This window comes from Mizuhopecten yessoensis, unplaced genomic scaffold, assembly GCF_002113885.1.
Source record: "Mizuhopecten yessoensis strain PY_sf001 unplaced genomic scaffold, ASM211388v2 scaffold6135_1, whole genome shotgun sequence".
NCBI classification, from domain to species: domain Eukaryota; kingdom Metazoa; phylum Mollusca; class Bivalvia; order Pectinida; family Pectinidae; genus Mizuhopecten; species Mizuhopecten yessoensis.
Window position 1 is genome coordinate 2,555,023 of NW_018406397.1, and position 18,420 is coordinate 2,573,442.

Consider the following 18,420-nt stretch of genomic DNA (forward strand, 5'->3'; position numbering starts at 1 on the left):
ACTGCACCAGCGACCACCCAATATTGACAGTATTAATACAATATATGCATAATCTACTACAGATCTCAAATACATGACATATCATGAAGCAACAGCTTTCGCCTAAAATAACATTAGAATGTCAATCCCTTTTGTTGTAAGAGGAGTGACTTACATGAGCTGTAGGTTGCGTTCTCCACATCTGTCGTCTGACAAAGTACAGAAAATACCAGATACTCATTTTTACCTATTGAAAAGTCTATAAAGCAGTGCCGACTACTGTCAGATCCAAATGTCGTTGGCAGTTAAACAAGATCAGATCACCGTTATATGATCCCTCTGTTGAGAATAGCAGGGACAATATGGTCCTAAATTTAGCTGACACTTCAAATCAAAGTAATCACGATCTGGAAATCGTGCTTGCCTAATTAAATTAAACAAATCAGATTATTAAAAAAAAGGTAACATTTCAATCATTTTGTAACTGTTTCAATTGTATTTTTATGAAAGGTTTTGTAAAATAATATATGTTCTAGGGTTTAAGTACGAATTGTGTGGGTGCAGAATTATTTTTGAAATGGCTCAATTGAAATTCCAGTAAATGTTGCCTGATAACTGTATGGGACATTTCAAATATATCTTAATTTTAAATAAAGCAATTTTTTCGACACCAAAACGGAAAAACTAGGTAGTACATTTCAATGTCCTAATGAGGCCATCAATGTACAATTTGAAACTATGAAAATATATACCACACTTGGTCTTCTGCATTTCAGTGCTGTCGTACTTATAAAGTAAGTTAACATTGTGATATAAGGAGAGATTTTACGACACCACGCCTAGCCTTTCAATGTAGAAGTATAATGAGATCTTGCCTATGGTAGAAGGTCAGTGGCTTCTCCTAAGAGATTACTAGGACAGACGATATCTTCAGAACACAATCTATAGGACCTATGTGATGGAATAAATGGTCCCTTAAGATGGTTGCTTCATAAGTAACACAATGAGGGGACAATATTAACGGGAAAACTCTGTCCCGTATGATACTTTCAGCTCACTTCTAACACAATGGAGGTGTGAAGACAAATATTCTGTGGAGATTTCAGCTATTTGTATCCCCTCTCTACGGAGAGACACTTCCGGCGTACGTGTTGGTCACCTCCAATCCTGTTTGCTTATCAAATGCGTCCGTGTACATTCTGCTGTGGTAAACAATTTTCAAATACAGCCGAGTCAATGTTGGAGATATACAATATGCATTTTCCTGTACATAATGTCCCCAAGAGACGACTGAGAGGCTAAATATGTAAAACTAGGGAATTAAACAGGACTTTCATCCCTCCAATAATAAACTAACTATCCAGTAGCTACAGGAATGTGGAGACACTAGAATGATGACACAGCAAGGGTTGGTCAGCCTAATTCAATTTCCTGGAAGAAGGTCAACTCATTTAGGACCACAGAGCTTAAGTGGGACACGTATAGGTCTGAATTGACACTTGTTGGAATCTCATTGATCAGTCCAGAACTTAAAGTGAGGCTCTATTTCTCATAATGAGGCTCTAGAGAGATGATGACTTTTACATTTGTAACAGTAATGATGTAGGGAACTGCATGCATGCATGCTATAAGTTTTATGTGGGAAACGAAAATAATATTATGGTTATATACTTAAGGATGTATCCTAGCTTACTGTAATATAAATCTGCTTTGCTAAAGAGTTCGAATTCAAAATCTTTTCAAATACTTCATGAAATATCTCTAGTAATTCAGAATCATTAGACGTTCATTTTTTTTTAACATGGGATATAAGTGTAACATAAATCACAAGCACATAGGTAAGGGAGATAACTCTAACACAAATCACATGTGTAAGTTAGAGAGATAACCCTTACACAAATCTCAAGTATAATGTGTAAGGGAGTTAACTCTACCACAAATTATATGTATAAAGTGTAAGGTGAAATACATCTTATTGTAGTGGCCTTCAGGAATGTTGTGACATTTCCCCTTTCCAGTCTCAACCTAGATTTGTAAAGAACACTGTCAGTGGTAACTCTCAGGTGGCAGGGGTCAGCAATCTGAAGTACTCCATCAATGGTTAAAGGTGAACGTGACAGGAAAGATAGATAAAGTCGATGTGCTTCCTGTATTCATTTAGGTCACAGTGACCAATAGGGAATGATCTGGCTGTGTCTACCATTTGGATGGGTCAGATGGTCACTTAAACATAGCCTAGCAGAACTCTCCCATCAGACAATATAAATATCCTAATTCCTTCATCAGTAACAGAGGCCAGAGGATCCACACCAGACAAAGACAGTCCCTGACAAGTCCAAACAAACAGGCAAATCTGGACTTTTTTCCTGGGTAAGGAGAGAGAGGAGGTAGCAATCTTTCTATATTCATTTTTTGTCAGGGAGAGGGAAGAGGGAAGGGAACAAACCTTATATATTTATTTTTTGTCGGGGTGAGGGAAGAGGGGAAGGGAGCAACCCTTTCATATTTATTTTTTGTCAGGATGAGGGAAGAGGAGAGGGAGCAACCCTTTCATATTTATTTTTTGTCAGGGGGAGGGAAGAGGGGAGGGAGCAACCCTTTCATATTTATTTTTTGTCAGGGTGAGGGAAGAGGGGAGGGAGCAACTCTTTCATATTTAGTTTTTGTCAGGGTGAGGGAAGAGGGGAGGGAGCAAGCCTTTCTTCTTCTTATTTTTTGTCATGGTGAGGGAAGAGGGGAGGGAACACATTTTTGTCAGGGTGAGGGAAGAGGGGAGGGAGCAAGCCTTTCATATTTATTTTTTGTCAGGATGAGGGAAGAGGGGAGGGAGCAACCCTTTCATATTTATTTTTTGTCAGGGTGAGGGAAGAAGGGAGGGAACAAACCTTTCATATCTATTTTTTGTCAGAGAGATGGAAAAGGGGAGGGAGCAAACCTTTCATATCTATTTTTTGTCAGGGAGAGGGAAGAGGGGAGGGAGCAAACCTTTCATATCTATTTTTTGTCAGGGAGAGGGAAGAGGGGAGGGAGCAAACCTTTCATATCTATTTTTTGTCAGGTAGAGGGAAGAGGGGAGGGAACAAACCTTCTATATTTATTACTGATTCAGGTGACTGGATGTCTGACATAACAGACCCAAAACCTGATCAACATCCTATATAACTGTGTAACACAACAAACCATTAACAGGCTTTTGTTACATTTGTTTGTTTGTTTGTTCATTTAAATACATGCCAGGTTTTGGCGGTGAAGGAAAGCTGAAGTTCCCGGAGCCGACCTGTGGCCAGTACCTATAGCGACTACCCAACGTAGGCCTCGAACCCGCGACCCAGTGGAGGAGGCTAGTGGTAGCAGAATGTCAGACACCTTAACCACTTGGCCACCACGTTAAATATATCTTGAGGTTACAATGAGGCATCATGTTATTTTACATGTAGTTCCAATTTTCAAGATTTTTATTTTGTTTTGGAGTCTTGGTATAAATCCAGATTTATTTTGAGTTGCTTGCAAAGTCTTTTTCCGTGCTCCTGTTGGGTATCCTTAAAAGGGCTTTTACTTTATTTTATTGCAGGCTCTTACATTATCTTTCTATATCCCTCTGCTAGCCATTTCTACTCTCTCATTATTGCCTATCTAGAGGTTTATGTAAAATTTATTCTTTGTTTGCCGAATAGTTTCTACTGTGTCAATTGATGGGTGATTTTAATTGTCTTGTATTAAATTTGATTTTTGATTTTAAGTCAAAGTTATTTTCTTTCAATCGATTGAAACAGTTTCTTTTGTTTTAAATTTATTTTGAAATTTTACTTGTTTTATGTGTCCTTGACTTGAACAGATGAAACAAGTAAAATATGGTACAATAGGTATTGTAATTCATCAAATGAAATTTGAGCAAAACACCAAATGTATGGAAAATTGGTGATTATGATATTCAAGAGTGCTGCAAAGTTACATAATACATTTGTCAAAACACAGTAAGGTTTCTGTGATGGTAAACTCTACAAAGCTTCAAGGACATCAGGTGGAAATCACCAGACTAGTTGTTATTCTTCACGTACACAAAAGACAATTACTTTATTAATGATTATCTGATCAATACATTTGATAAAGATGGCAACTATACATATTGGTAAACCCAAACAAGTTTCGAGGCTATCAGAGGTAAACTGAGGGAACCTTTAATTTGTTTGGAAAATTTTGTAATGCTTCAAGAACACAAGTTGCAATAAATCAATAAAAAAGATGTACAAATTAAATTGATGGTGGTAAAACCAACCAAGTTTTGAGAAAATTAGACGTAGACCAAGAGGCAAGTTTGCTATGCAAAGGACAATAACTCTTCAAATCATGAATTCAAAGGGCGATCTTCAAATCATTGATTCAAAGGGCAATAATTCTTCAAATCATTAATTCAAAGGGTGAAAACTCAACAAATAACTAATTCAACTCATAAATATTGATCATATTAATATGTCTGATTTACATGCAAAACTTCAAACTTCAATTGTGAGGAAGTGGTTATCTAACAGTTATTTAATGGAAGAACAGCCAGTCAAAGCTGTAACCATAATAATCTCTATATTAACATTATATAGGGTATAATCATAATAATAATAATAATAATATACAACATTTAATATAGCGCCCTATCTAGCTAACATTAAGCCACTCTAAAGCGCTTTACAGTGCATAGATATACAATTAATACAATTACCATATACATTAATCAATACAATTTTTGAGGAATTCGCAGGAGCTGCCGTATCAGGCGCTAACTACTAGTCTTATGCCACCTGGCTAATACCTCCCTTATATCTCCCTACATGTATGTGTGACTACGCCTGCGTGTGTGCTGGAGATGTAATGTGTTCTGTTTGTAGTGGGAACATGCTTCCAACGGCATCATTTGTAGTGCCACCTCGCTTCAAATGCTACAGCACAGATACCGCAACATCCACCCCAGACCATTTTATACTCCACCTGGGTTGTTGGAATTAGAAATAATAATGAGAGTGAAAATCTAAAGTCTTCCTCTGAAATTCTGAGATCTGGCAAGTACAATACTGAAAGAGCAATCCATTGTTGTAATACTACAGATACATGTAAACACAAACTATTTATACCATTGTAATCATGCGTTCCATTCTATTGCATAACCTGAGAGTATTTCTGTCCCTGTGTTGACCTTCGATTGTCCTTTGTCTGGCTCTCTCATTAGTACTGGCATGCTACCGTGACTATTGCCCGTCCTGACCGTATTATATATCGGATCGCCTTACTGAAGTAATCCTGTGATGTGACGCAATTATGGGGGCTGGAGAACGGTCCAGTCTGACAGCATTTCCTGCAGGATGTAGGAATGACCGATTGAGCAATAATCTGACCAGACATCAATTTCGAAGGCGACAAAGTTGACTTTGTGTCTGGACATTGAGAATGAGGATTTTTGAGTGGTCTACCTGTCACACGCATTATATTCCGATAACAGTTGATTTAGAGCATCTCCCCAGACAGTTTATGTTGATGTTTATAGGGAGGTAGCACCTGCCATGTTATAGTGACATGGTATATAGGTGGAGGGTTTCACACTTACTGGCAAATATAACTGCATGGGTGAGAAAGTGTGTAAGGGGAGGGGGGAGGGAGGGAGGGAGGGGGTTGTCAATACACTACACATCAGCTAAAACAGGAGACATACAAGCGAAGGTTCGTAGAATATGATAAGATGTACGGTAATTCAACACACACTTATATAATGACCTCATTATAAGGAAATCACAAAATGTATATAATGACTGTATTGAGTGTGCCTGAACGTAATACATTTGTAGCGGTGATATCTGAGAAAGATAAATATTGTATTTAAAGGTTTGGTTTAAAGCCACAGGTAATATCGGTTACAAAGCATTTCCATTGTAAGTCAAGACCTGTCGATAAACACTAGCTGACATTCGTTGGAATTCTAGAGAGAACTTGTGTCCGACTGTTACGACACAGACGACTGGTTGAACTGTATGACACTGACCAGTATATTGTATAATAGACAGTAGTACGGTATCCTAACTTCCTTCCCTCGATCACCGATCCATCAACAACAATGACCTAAAATTTCCCTCTATCTATTATAGATTAAAGCTATAGTCATCCAGACTGACCGCTTCCAACAACAACAAAAATATTATCATCAGAGATGTACAAAAATACTGCACACCGACCAGTTGACATTCAAAAGGAAAAACATAGACCAATGGAGATACGTCTATAGGAAATGTTCTATTACTATTAGAGATATAACGATATTGTTTTATGACTTTAAGAGCTATACCAATTGTTTTATGACTTTATAAAATATACCAATTGTTATGACTTTACGAGATATACCAATTGTTTGATGACTATACAAGATATACCAATTGTTTTATGACTATACGAGATATACCAATTGTTGTATGACTATAAGAGAAATACCAATAGTTTTATGACTATAAGAGAAATCCCAATTGTTTTATGACTATACGAGATGTACCAATTGTTTGATGACTATACAAGATATACCATTTGTTTTATGACTATACGAGATATACCAATTGTTTTATGACCATAAGAGAAATACCAATTGTTTTATGACTATAAGAGAAATACCAATTGTTTTATGACTATACAAGATATACCAATTGTTTTATGACTTTACGAGATATACCAATTGTTTACTGACTATACGAGATTTACCAATTGTGACTATGACTATACGAGATATACCTTTGTCAAGCTATGACTTAGTGAGCAATTTGTACTGCTTACCTGTGCAACGATGTGACAAAATTGCTTTTTCTAATGTCACTTGATCCAGGACGCTTTTTCTAGAATACTTTTTCTATCGATAGAGAGCATAAACACACTGTATCAAATAGGTCTACACCGTAGCAGTAACCTATTTGATGCAGTGTGTTAAAGCGCACACACAAAATTGATACAACAATATTTTGCACCATAGAACAGTACAAAATATATTAATGTACTTTAACTTCCTCCACATCCTGAAATGGAGAGTCCTGGATTGTGTATGGCCTCTGAAAAGTCTGGTACTTACAACAGAGCTATTTTATTTAGTAAAACATGATCAACCTGTAATTGTCCGATCATTCTCTCATACATAACAAGTAAATTCATGGAATTTATATCCCACACTAGCAGGACATATTTGTTGTTCATTGTTGGGGTTTGGTATAGACAAACAGTTCAATAGAACGGAGAATATTTAACAGACAGACAGTAGGACAGACAGACAGAAGGACAGACAAACAGTTCAATAGAACCGAGAATATTTAACAGACATGGCGGAAACTCTCCGACTTTCTAGTGATGTTGTACGTATATTATGAATTGTGGAGGCCACATACTCAGTCAAAGACATAGCAAGTCACTAACTAATATAAACTGCATATACGGTACACTTCAATTTTGGTTGAAAAAAACATTTAAGGGTAACAGTATTTATTGCATGGAAACCTTCAATAACCAATCAGAAGAGGTTAATATCATTAATAATGTCCAAGTTATATGCACACATCAAATTAGTGGGTTTTCTCCGGGTACCCCGGTTTTCTCCCACATTAAGATCCCCTCCTCCGTAACCTAACATACGGGCCAACAAGAGAGTAATTAATAATATGAAATAACTTGTTTCATAATTGTTGTCGAATGAATAAAATAAAAAATAAAAAAAAAATAAAAAATTGTATCTGCATGGACACTTGCCATTATGAATGAACATATTAAAATTAAACCATTTCTAAGAAGTTGTTGCAGGACCACCAATACCAATCAGAAGAGTGCACGTGTAGCCTCTCTATGTGTAAAATACATACATTGAATTGGCAATGAGCTGGTTAGCTTAACACTGCCGATATGAATTTGTACATCAAATTTGTTGATATCAAACTACTTTTTGGGAGTAATTGCATGGAAACAAATCACGACAGACAGACAGTAGGACAGACAGACAGAAGGACAGACAGACAGTAGGACAGACAGACAGAAGGACAGACAGACAGAAGGACAGACAGACAGTAGGACAGACAGAGGATGCATCTAAGTTAATATCTTCTGTTTTCTTCAAAATCACAGCAATGAAAATAATGGTAACATCTTCCTTAAACGTTCATATCTCAGGCTGATGTAATGAGACCCACAAAACACATCCAAAATGTTTAAAACCAGTTTAATGTCATCCTGTAAATTTTGATTAAATTTCTTAAATTTTAATTAATTTTTTTTTCTCCCCTACATTAAATATTGACGAATGTCTTAAACTCATCACATTTGATACCATTACAAGTTATGAAGTAGTTAGACTAGCCCGACGCTCCCAATGACGACAACAAAAAAGGCAAAAGCAAACGATCAAAAGAATTCCACTCCTAATTTACTACATTGGTGCTCTTCCATCTCATTTTTATTTGCATTCCTTTGCCATTTTATGAATGGCTTTTCCTTCTGCAGGCCAAATATGTCACATTTATTTGATTAGAAACTCGGCTCATCCTACTGCAAGTATTACAGATTCTGATTGATCGACCGTCAATATTAAAGGAAATATTTCTGTTTTAAACATTATCTTCATTGAGATGATATTATTCATAGAGTCTGGGTGAAATCTACCGTCTTTTGACGCATTGAGGAGATCGTCTCTTTTGGGTTATAGAAATAGTCTGGCCTTGTAGGCGGTCAGAGAAAATAGCAACTGACAATCAACTATATCAGCAGAATATATTCATGTAGGTGGAGGGAATTATATACCAATATGTAAATATATATTCAAATAATAGGTCAATTCCAACTGTCACTCTTTATATTTTTCTTGATGCAATTTTGCAGAAGAGGATAAAGACTGCCTTGTCTCCAGTGATCCTCACCATAACGAGAAGTCTGTCAATAAAGATAGAATAAATCACAGCCATCAATTCACTCGTAAATCTTTGTTGAAGTAAATTTGTAAAGACTGAACTTATGGATATAGCAAGCAAGACTAAAATATAAACTTTATTTCTCTTACAACAATTATGAAATAAGATATTACAACTAAGTAGTAATCATTTTTGTTGGCAGGGGTGTTAAATAGCATGCAGGGGGTCCTAATGTGAGTGGAAATTGGAGTACCCAGAGAAAACCCACGCGGTCGAGCAGGTGACCCCATACCTTTTCAGTTGAATTGCAGCCTCCTTGGTGAAAGGCGAGTGTGTTACCCACTGCACCATCCAAGCAGCAAGCGAGATTTAAGTACTATAACAAGCTGAATATGACAGGCTGAACTTAACTATAAAACCGTCTGGGCCTGTATCGCTCACCTGGATAATAAAGAGACCATGGGAAATTATTCTTATTAAAATATTTTGTATTTTATTTATACAAAAAAGAGTCCCCTTGGCCCAAGGATGCTCCATGACAAATTTGGATAAAATCCCTCAAATGGTACAGAAGGAGAAGGATTTTAATGGCTTTGCCTCTATATCCCCTATTGGGCCCTGCCCCTCTGCCCCCATGTTTTTATACAAAATTGAGTCCCCTTGGCCCAAGGATGCTCAAGACAAAATGAGGATAAAATTTCTTATCCCTACGGTAGAAGAAAGATTTTAAAGAATTTACCTCTATTTCCAGCCACACCCACTGTTTATACAAAATTGAGTGCCTTTTGCCTAAGTATGCTGCAGACCAAATTTAGTCAAAATCCACTTGGCTGTTCAGGACAAGTAGCGTTTTAAAGGAAAAGTTGACGGACGGACGACAGACGGACCAGGTGAGCTAATAAATCTAGAATTCCCCTCCAACTACCCAGGGCTATTTTTAGTAACAGTGACATTGACCTTAGAAATTTTCTTAACCCTTGTCGCACATCTACATATCACAGTGCATGTGTATGACCATGTCAAATTAGGGGGAAAAAGACTTTTGCATCCAGAGAAAAGGACTTTAGCCCCCCCCCCCCCGCCCTTAGTAACAGTAACTGTGCCCTTGACCTTAAAAAATTAAAACCCCATTGCACATCTACATTTCAAGGTGTATCACTATGTTATTTTCCAAAAAGATTTGTCTTTCTGATTCCAAAATAATCTCTCAGGAAACAGAAGTGTGGACAAAAGGACAGACAGATGGATACTGTGAATACTATCCGGCTCCCCATCAGACATGTGGGGCCCTAATTAAGTACCTATACTGTCACAGGTTTTTCCTTAAAAAGCTATTTTCTCACTTAGATATATTAAATTTTAATCTCTTACCTGGCTAAATGAATTGAAATTTAACTTGTTAAGTCCATTGATGAAACAGAAGTATACCAATGCACATGTTTACGAGAACCCTGATAGCTCAGTAAGGACACATGCAGTTGTGTCTTACTGTATAAATTTCCAATAATCACCAAACATAAGATCTTAGCTATCAAAATGGATTTCAGAATATCAGTGATAAGGCATTAATATGTTACAGCCATTCTGGATTGATCGTATCCAAACTCCGAACGGTAAATCTTCGCAACATTTCTTTGAAGTTCGGGATGCTACTATGTTTGTGTACGTGACAAAAGCCGTATCTACTCGTGATCAGGTACAGCAGTGAATTAAGCCAATGTGTATACATTATGTAGTTTGGACCAAATGCATTGTGTATTTTTGGGTTGAGACTAATTCAAATTTTGATCAATTAGGAATGGCTGTATCTTACAAATTCAAGTTTGCATCAGTTATGAAAGAATTATCAGAATTTATAACCCGAAATATCTCAGTCAATCAGAAGCCATGACCTCCATCTTTTATGGGATAAAAATGCTATTTTCTTATTCACCATGTAGATAATCCACTTGGTATACCATTTCAAATCAAACACTGACAGGTACGTCAGAAAGGACCATAAAATGTATAGTATATCCCTCCTGTTCTATTTTTTCAGTGACCTTGACCTTGACTGGAGGCCATCTTGCATACTTGGTTTTTATGATATGACATTATTTCTAATGCAGGATATCTATTAAATATTGTTTACCATCAGAATCAACATTAGTAGATCAGAAAAGACAATTTTTTAGCAACAATGACCTGGACTTTTACCTTAGAAACCTTTTAAACTCTGCCTCCAGCACATATTCATATAACATGTATATTTCATCTTAAAAATATATATGTTTTTTTGTCTTGGTATTGTTTGTGACGTCACTATGCTTGTTTATTTATAATTATGACGTCACTAAAATTGTTGACTATACAAATATTGATGACGTCATATAACCAACGGTGATAAATAAACATCAATCCGCCGGAAGAAGCCCTAGAAGGCAGAAAGGCCTAGCGGACGATCTGAAAAATTTGTTTTTATTCTATATACATATGTATATATATCTTCATCTTAAAAGAGCTATGTAAGAAAAAAAAATCTTTCCATTCTTCATAATCATGTCAAGTTTCTGACATTAGATACTGACTTTCAACTTTCCACATTACAAATTTCTCAGACCCTGACCTTTGTTTCATGCATGAATGGGAGAAAGTGATATATCGGTTATTAAGAAATAATAAGATAAATGAAAGGTTCATTTGTCCTAAGAAGAATTAAGTCAGTCAAGTAAAATACCGATTTCAATAATGATGTAACACTTCCTCCTTCACGAATTTAAATCATAGAGGTATGAAGTTGACAAAACCACAGTCGTAGATATATAACAATAGATTATCAATTACAAGAAGGAACAAAACAATTCTTAACAGATACAAGAATTATGTTATATTACATTGGTTTTAATGAAAGCATTTTTTCTTTTTCTTAAATTGTTAATATTATGCAAGGGATAGATTTATCCCCAGAAAATCTATATTCAAAAGAACTATAACCCCAACCCCTCTAAAAGAATATGTTTTAAAATATTTATTATATATATAACTCCTTAAAAACTTCATATCTAAAAATCNCAGGTACCCAACATCAATCTCTGTTGTGTACAACAGTTACCTTTACTCCATGGAGCCAGAAGAAAAACTCCATTACAGTTGTAAACTCAAAAAGCACTTCTGTCTCTCGATAGGGTTTAAGAATCACGTTAGATATGATTTATATCATCAGTGAAAGTACCTTTTCCATAGATACTTAGACATCATGTTAGATTTGACTTACATTATCAGTGAAAATACTGTCTCCATAGAGACTTAGACATCACAGCAGATATGACTTACGTAATCAGTGAAAAAGAATCCTTACACGTTCCAATAGCTGCAATAGTCACCGACAAACTTCTCAAACTATCAGCAGACTATATTTCCACAGCACATGTGCCGTCTGCTCACACTCCAGGTTGACCAGCGTCGCTAGAAGACCTCAGTTTAGTCTAGTTCACGGAACGGGCACAATTAACCTTTATCATTTTGAAGTGAACTAAGAATAGATATTTCTCCCGGAGAAGCAATTGCTCTACACCTGCCTCTTCTTTAATTCTGTGTGTAATTGCAGGCCCTAGCATGCGGACAGACATTGATCACTGCGTGTGGGTTTTAGTGTCAACCAACGCCCTCGGTGTGGTACATCCCACTTAACAGGTTGGACATAAATATTTATTAAATTAAATTAAAAGAAATTTCGAATTAAGAATTTTTTAAAATTTGAATTTCCATACAGAAATTTCAGGTGTACATGTACTTAAGATAAAGAGCTATTTTAAAAGTAGTCAACAGCTTACCTTATAAGACTAAAAAAAAAAAATGCAATTTTAACCAACTTATATTGTATATCAATATTGTTTCAGTTATAATAAGAGAATGATAAAATATGGTTAAACATATTTCTTCCACTGTATCAAATTATCATTAATGCATCTGGAAATAACGCTTTACTATATATAAACAGAACTGGTATCAGCACGGTAATCATTGTATGGTTAACATTATGATCATACTTACGGTTATAGGGAAATAAACCGCCTCTGAAGGCCATCCAAAATAGATTACAGAATTATGTATCAGGCATTACTTCTAAATTAGTCTGTGAGAGTGTCCTTCGAACCGAAATCTCCGTAGAATGTTATATATATAATTGCCTTGAGAAGTGGAGCAGAGCTTCCAAACATAACACCCTGACCTTATATAGGTTAAAATACTCCCCCGAGGAACGTTTTCCTCACACCAATCTATCTCAAAAGTAGGGCAGAGAGGTATAGAACTATAGGCAGCAGCTTTTCAAAACTTGAGTCAAAGGTTAAAGCAATTCCATGAAGAGTTTTCCGACGCAGAACTATCAGCAAAACAAATGTATGAAAACTTACTTTCTACTCTTCGACACGAACTCTTGAAACATTCCCACTGCTTGCTGGCATGAAGATGAAAGTTTCAAGAACCACAGCAATACTATATATATAGTTAGAACCTCATAAAAATTGCCCGTCTGCCCAATAAAAATATAAAAATAAAACGTTTCAAACTCGTTCATCATTGGAACAAAACAACAGCGATTGGTTTATCTGAGGGAAGACAGTTAGTTTTGTAGGCTTTTGTAACGAGAAGAGTTCAAGTGAAGAATCTGCCGATCTCCTGTGGCGTGAACGTCTCTCAGTCAGCCGAGGTTTTGTTGATGTCTCACCACGGTGACATCTTGTCTAAGACATCCATCCCATGGCCCCAATTAACTTTTACACAATATCCAATCTCAGACGAACACAACAGTTCCATCAGAGGTTTTTGCATGGCACATATTGTCGACAATAAACCTCCGCCACTCAACACCTCTGGAGCAAGTGTTCTTCTTCAGGTGCCTGAGGTTTTGACAATAAATTCAATTAGTTTTCTCCATTATCTTTCAAATTTCCTGACTGAAACATTTTTATAGGAATATAAACTCATTGGTAGTGACAGCTCATAAGACCCAGGATAATTTTTGGAGCGCTGATATTTCCAACAATTTTTTTTTGTTTAATATTTGAAATTGAAAACCTATTATCGCAGCATCATACTCAAGAGATTTATCCCCTTGATCTGATCCAACTTATGACTGTTGGCATACTACTACTTGTGAAATAAGATAAAACATCTATTTTCATAATTATATAGATCGTATAAATATTAAAGGTCTGCTTTCTGTCAATTGGTATAACCACGCTAAAAATAATGAACCTTTTTGGCAGTTTTTATTTATTTCTCTCTATCCTTAAAATATTATGAGGATTTTTTCTCATATTTTCGAATTAAAGATGTATGCCACCTAAGCCTGCACATTTAACCAATATTGCTGTAATTTGTGTCGTTTCACTTGAATTATTTTGATAAGAGATATTCAATCAAGAAACGATTTACACCAAAAGGTATCAATAAGCAAAGTGTTGTGTACAATTCACAATACCTTATTTGCAGCAATTAACTAAGGACTAAATTTGAATAAATATAAGAAAAAGTATTGGTCAGCAATGTCCTTGTGTATCTATGGACTATTGGTCAGCAATGTCCTTGCAATTGTTTATCTATAGACTTTTGGTCAACACTGTCCTTGTCCTTGTGTATATATAGAGTATTGGTCAGCAATGTCCTTGTATATCTATGGACTATTGGTCAGCAATGTCCTTGTGTATCTATAGACTATTGGTCAGTTATGTCCTTGTGTATCTATAGACCATTGGTCAGCAATGTCTTTGTTTATCTATAGACTATTGGTCAGCAATGTCCTTGTATATCTATAGACTATTGGTCAGCAATGTCCTTGTGTATCTATAGACCATTGGTCAGCAATGTCCTTGTATATCTATAGACTAATGGTCAACACTGTCCTTGTGTATCTATAGACTATTGGTCAGCAATGTCCTTGTGTATCTATAGACCATTGGTCAGCAATGTCATTGTATATCTATAGACTAATGGTCAGCAATGTCCTTGTGTGTCTATAGACTAATGGTCAGCAATGTCCTTGTGTGTCTATAGAATATTGGTCAGCAATGTCCTTGTATATCTATAGACTAATGGTCAGCAATGTCCTTGTATATCTATAGACTATTGATCAACAATGTCCTTGTCCTTGTATATCTATAGACTAATGGTCAACAATGTCCTTTTATATCTATAGACTATTGGTCAACACTGTCCTTGTCCTTGTGTATCTATAGACTATTGGTCAGCAATGTCCTTGTGTGTCTATAGAATATTGGTCAGCAATGTCCTTGTATATCTATAGACTAATGGTCAGCAATGTCCTTTTATATCTATAGACTATTGGTCAACACTGACCTTGTCCTTGTATATCTATAGACTATTGGTCAACCTTGTCCTTGTGTTTCTATAGACTTTTGGTCAGCAATGTCCTTGTGTGTCTATAGACTTTTGGTCAGCAATGTCATTGTATATCTATAGACTAATGGTCAGCAATGTCCTTTTATATCTATAGACTATTGGTCAGCAATGTCCTTGTATATCTATAGACTATTGGTCAACACTGTCCTTGTCCTTGTATATCTATAGACTATTGGTCAACACTGTCCTTGTCCTTGTGTATCCATAGACTATTGGTCAGCAATGTCCTTGTATATCTATAGACTATTGGTCAGCAATGTCCTTTTATATCTATAGACTATTGGTCAGCAATGTCCTTGTATATCTAGACTATTGGTCAGCAATGTCCTTGTGTATCTATATACCATTGGTCAGCAATGTCCTTGTGTGTCTATAGACTATTGGTCAGCAATGTCCTTGTGTATCTATAGAATATTGGTCAGCAATGTCCTTTTGTATCTATAGACTATTGGTCGGCAATGTCCTTGTATATCTATAGACTATTGGTCAGCAATGTCATTGTATATCTATAGACTATTGGTCAGCAATGTCCTTTAATTCTGTACCGATAGATTTTTTCTTCAGCTCTATCTTTGTGAATCTAAATACTGTCAGACTGTCATTCAGATAATGTAATATTATTTTGTGTGGATTGCTGACCTACAAATCTTTTGATGGTCACCAATGTAAGTGGTAAAACTAGACCAATTGATACACCTAAATCTCCAGACCTAGCCAAGCACACTCAAGCATCGTAACATGATCAGGGTTCATGTCCCGAAGTCCTCTAGTGAATTCCAAACAATCAGTTTTGGTTATTAAGGTCAGTAAATACAGTCATACAGCAGTACAATAGATGTGATCAAATTATAGAAACCAGCCAATCAAAAAACAGGATATCTAATCCAATCAGAGCTCTCAATAATCTTAACATCTACCAGAGAAGTTTGATGACACGGCTAAACTCCGGCCAAAATGATGATGGACATGGCCCTTCACAAAAGATGATCTAAGATGTAAGAAGTGTATCCATGAATATCCAGGTCTGTATACACATTGATCTATAAGATACTAAACATGGAAATGTTCAGTGTATGGTGTATTTTTTTATTTTTTTTCTTTAAAATACGTTTAAACTCTTTAAAATACATCATAATAAATATACATGGTTTTTTTATGGTATTCAAAGCTGATCCAGGAAGTTAAAAAGTGTGGAATCAAGATGAAAAGAAATTTTTCAAATGTTTTTTTTTTTTTGGTTTTGAGATGCTCCCCAGAGACTACCTCTTCCAGCTTTTGTTTCTGATGAAGTGCTGACATTTACGTTTTGCTTGCTTGGTAAACAAGAATGTGCCTTCCTAAGTTAAAAAAAAAAGCACAATACCTGTCAAACCAGTTATCATTCAACCACTGAATATCTTGCACACCTTTTCGACAACCGATATAAAATATTGAACACACCTACCTGAATCCTTTGAAACACTGCGAAGCTGATTGTTATTTGTTGCACATTCTCGGAAATTGTGTATCCAAAAAATCATCCATCTTTCACATGTATATAGATGCTTTACCAGCAAAACACGTGCAAAATGAGACAGTCCCAGGTGTGTAGTCAACAATAGGAAATTAGACAACTGAACTGTTCTCATGGAAATAATTGGATTTAGTATTGTTTCCACACAGGATGTTAATACTAGGGGGATATCTAAAACATAGGCATCAGCGTTAGTTGGATGTTTATTTGCTTCAGGGCCAATTTTTATTTTATCTTATGGGGGGGGGGTTAAAGATATCTAAATGAATGTCTTTGATGTTTTCCCTTTCCATTTTCGTCAACTGATGTGATAAAAAATGTTGGATCTGAATCGTGAAAGTGTTCAATTTATGTTGTGGCTGCGCATAATCAATTCGGTCCATTAGCCCCAAAGTCATTGGGGTTTCATTCATTTCATATACATATCATACACAGTTTACATCGTACAGGACCATGTTCCGCCTGGTTCTTCAGCAGGGCTCAGGACTCGCCTGGCGATGTAACCAAACTATGTATGATAGCAGTTTTTGTTGTACAGGACATTCGCCTGGTTCTCCAGGAGGACTCAGGACCCCGCCTGGCCACAACCTGCTCATTCAATTCCAATTCTTCATTTGTTCAATGTCTACCTGCTCAAAACTTAAATACTTACCTCATTTCCCTTAACCAGGACCGCCTTTTCCTGTTTATGGGATTAGGACTTGCACCTGGTAGGGAATCTTGAATTTATCTTCCTTCATGCAGGTAATTGTGTAGTTATATGCAGCAGCCAAGACAGCCCTAAATGCAATTTGTTTGTTTGATTTTGTTCTATGTTTTGTTTATAGTTAAGTATGTGTTTGCTATGCTATGTAAATTATATTATGTGTAGAACAGTTTAGTAATGTAAATACTTTGTGATTTATTTTATAATACATTTGTAAATCTTTAAAATCTGTGTTTGTAATTGTTCATAAACAGTATAGTAGTGTCACCTTGCACACATGTTGATTAAATGATAACTAGTTTGACAGAATGCACTTTTGATACCCAACAAGACCCATACTTATTACCAAGCAAGTACATTTTAAAATACAGCACTTCCTTAGGTACGACAGCCGGAAGAGATAGTCACATTGGAACTGAAAAAAATTCAAACATTTTTTTTCATCTCGATTGAAAGCTTTGCTTTAAAGCGTGCACTGTCAGCTTAAAGGAATAATAAGAATTATTTTTTAGGTGTTTGCTAGTGACCAACTGGCTCTGTAAGTATAGAGCAAAGATCTACCTAATAGTATTCTGAAACATTCAAACTGATAAGTTCAATCTGTATCCTGATAAAAAGTTCTACTGAAAAATGTCTCAAACGTAGCCAACGAGCATTGTAAATGAATAAATGACATGCTCAATGGTTAAATTAGACTATATGAACAAAACTGTATCAACATTAGACTACAAGTAAGGTGGACAAGCCAACACCTGGTTAGTGGTCTAGTGATTGTATCAACATTAAACCACAAGTGAGGTGGACAAGCCAACACCTGGTTAGTGGTTTAGTGACTGTATCAACATTAGACCACAAGTGAGGTGGACAAGCCAACACCTGGTTAGTGGTCTAGTGACTGTATCAACATTAAACCA

At 36.1% G+C, this 18,420-nt stretch overlaps 1 protein-coding gene across 3 annotated transcripts in view; it reads right to left on the reverse strand.

The window, feature by feature from the left end:
* LOC110451587 (synaptotagmin-9-like) overlaps positions 1–18,420 on the reverse strand; it is a 191,013-nt gene that overhangs the window by 21,097 nt on the left and 151,496 nt on the right. The gene's annotated exons all lie outside the window — the stretch shown is intronic.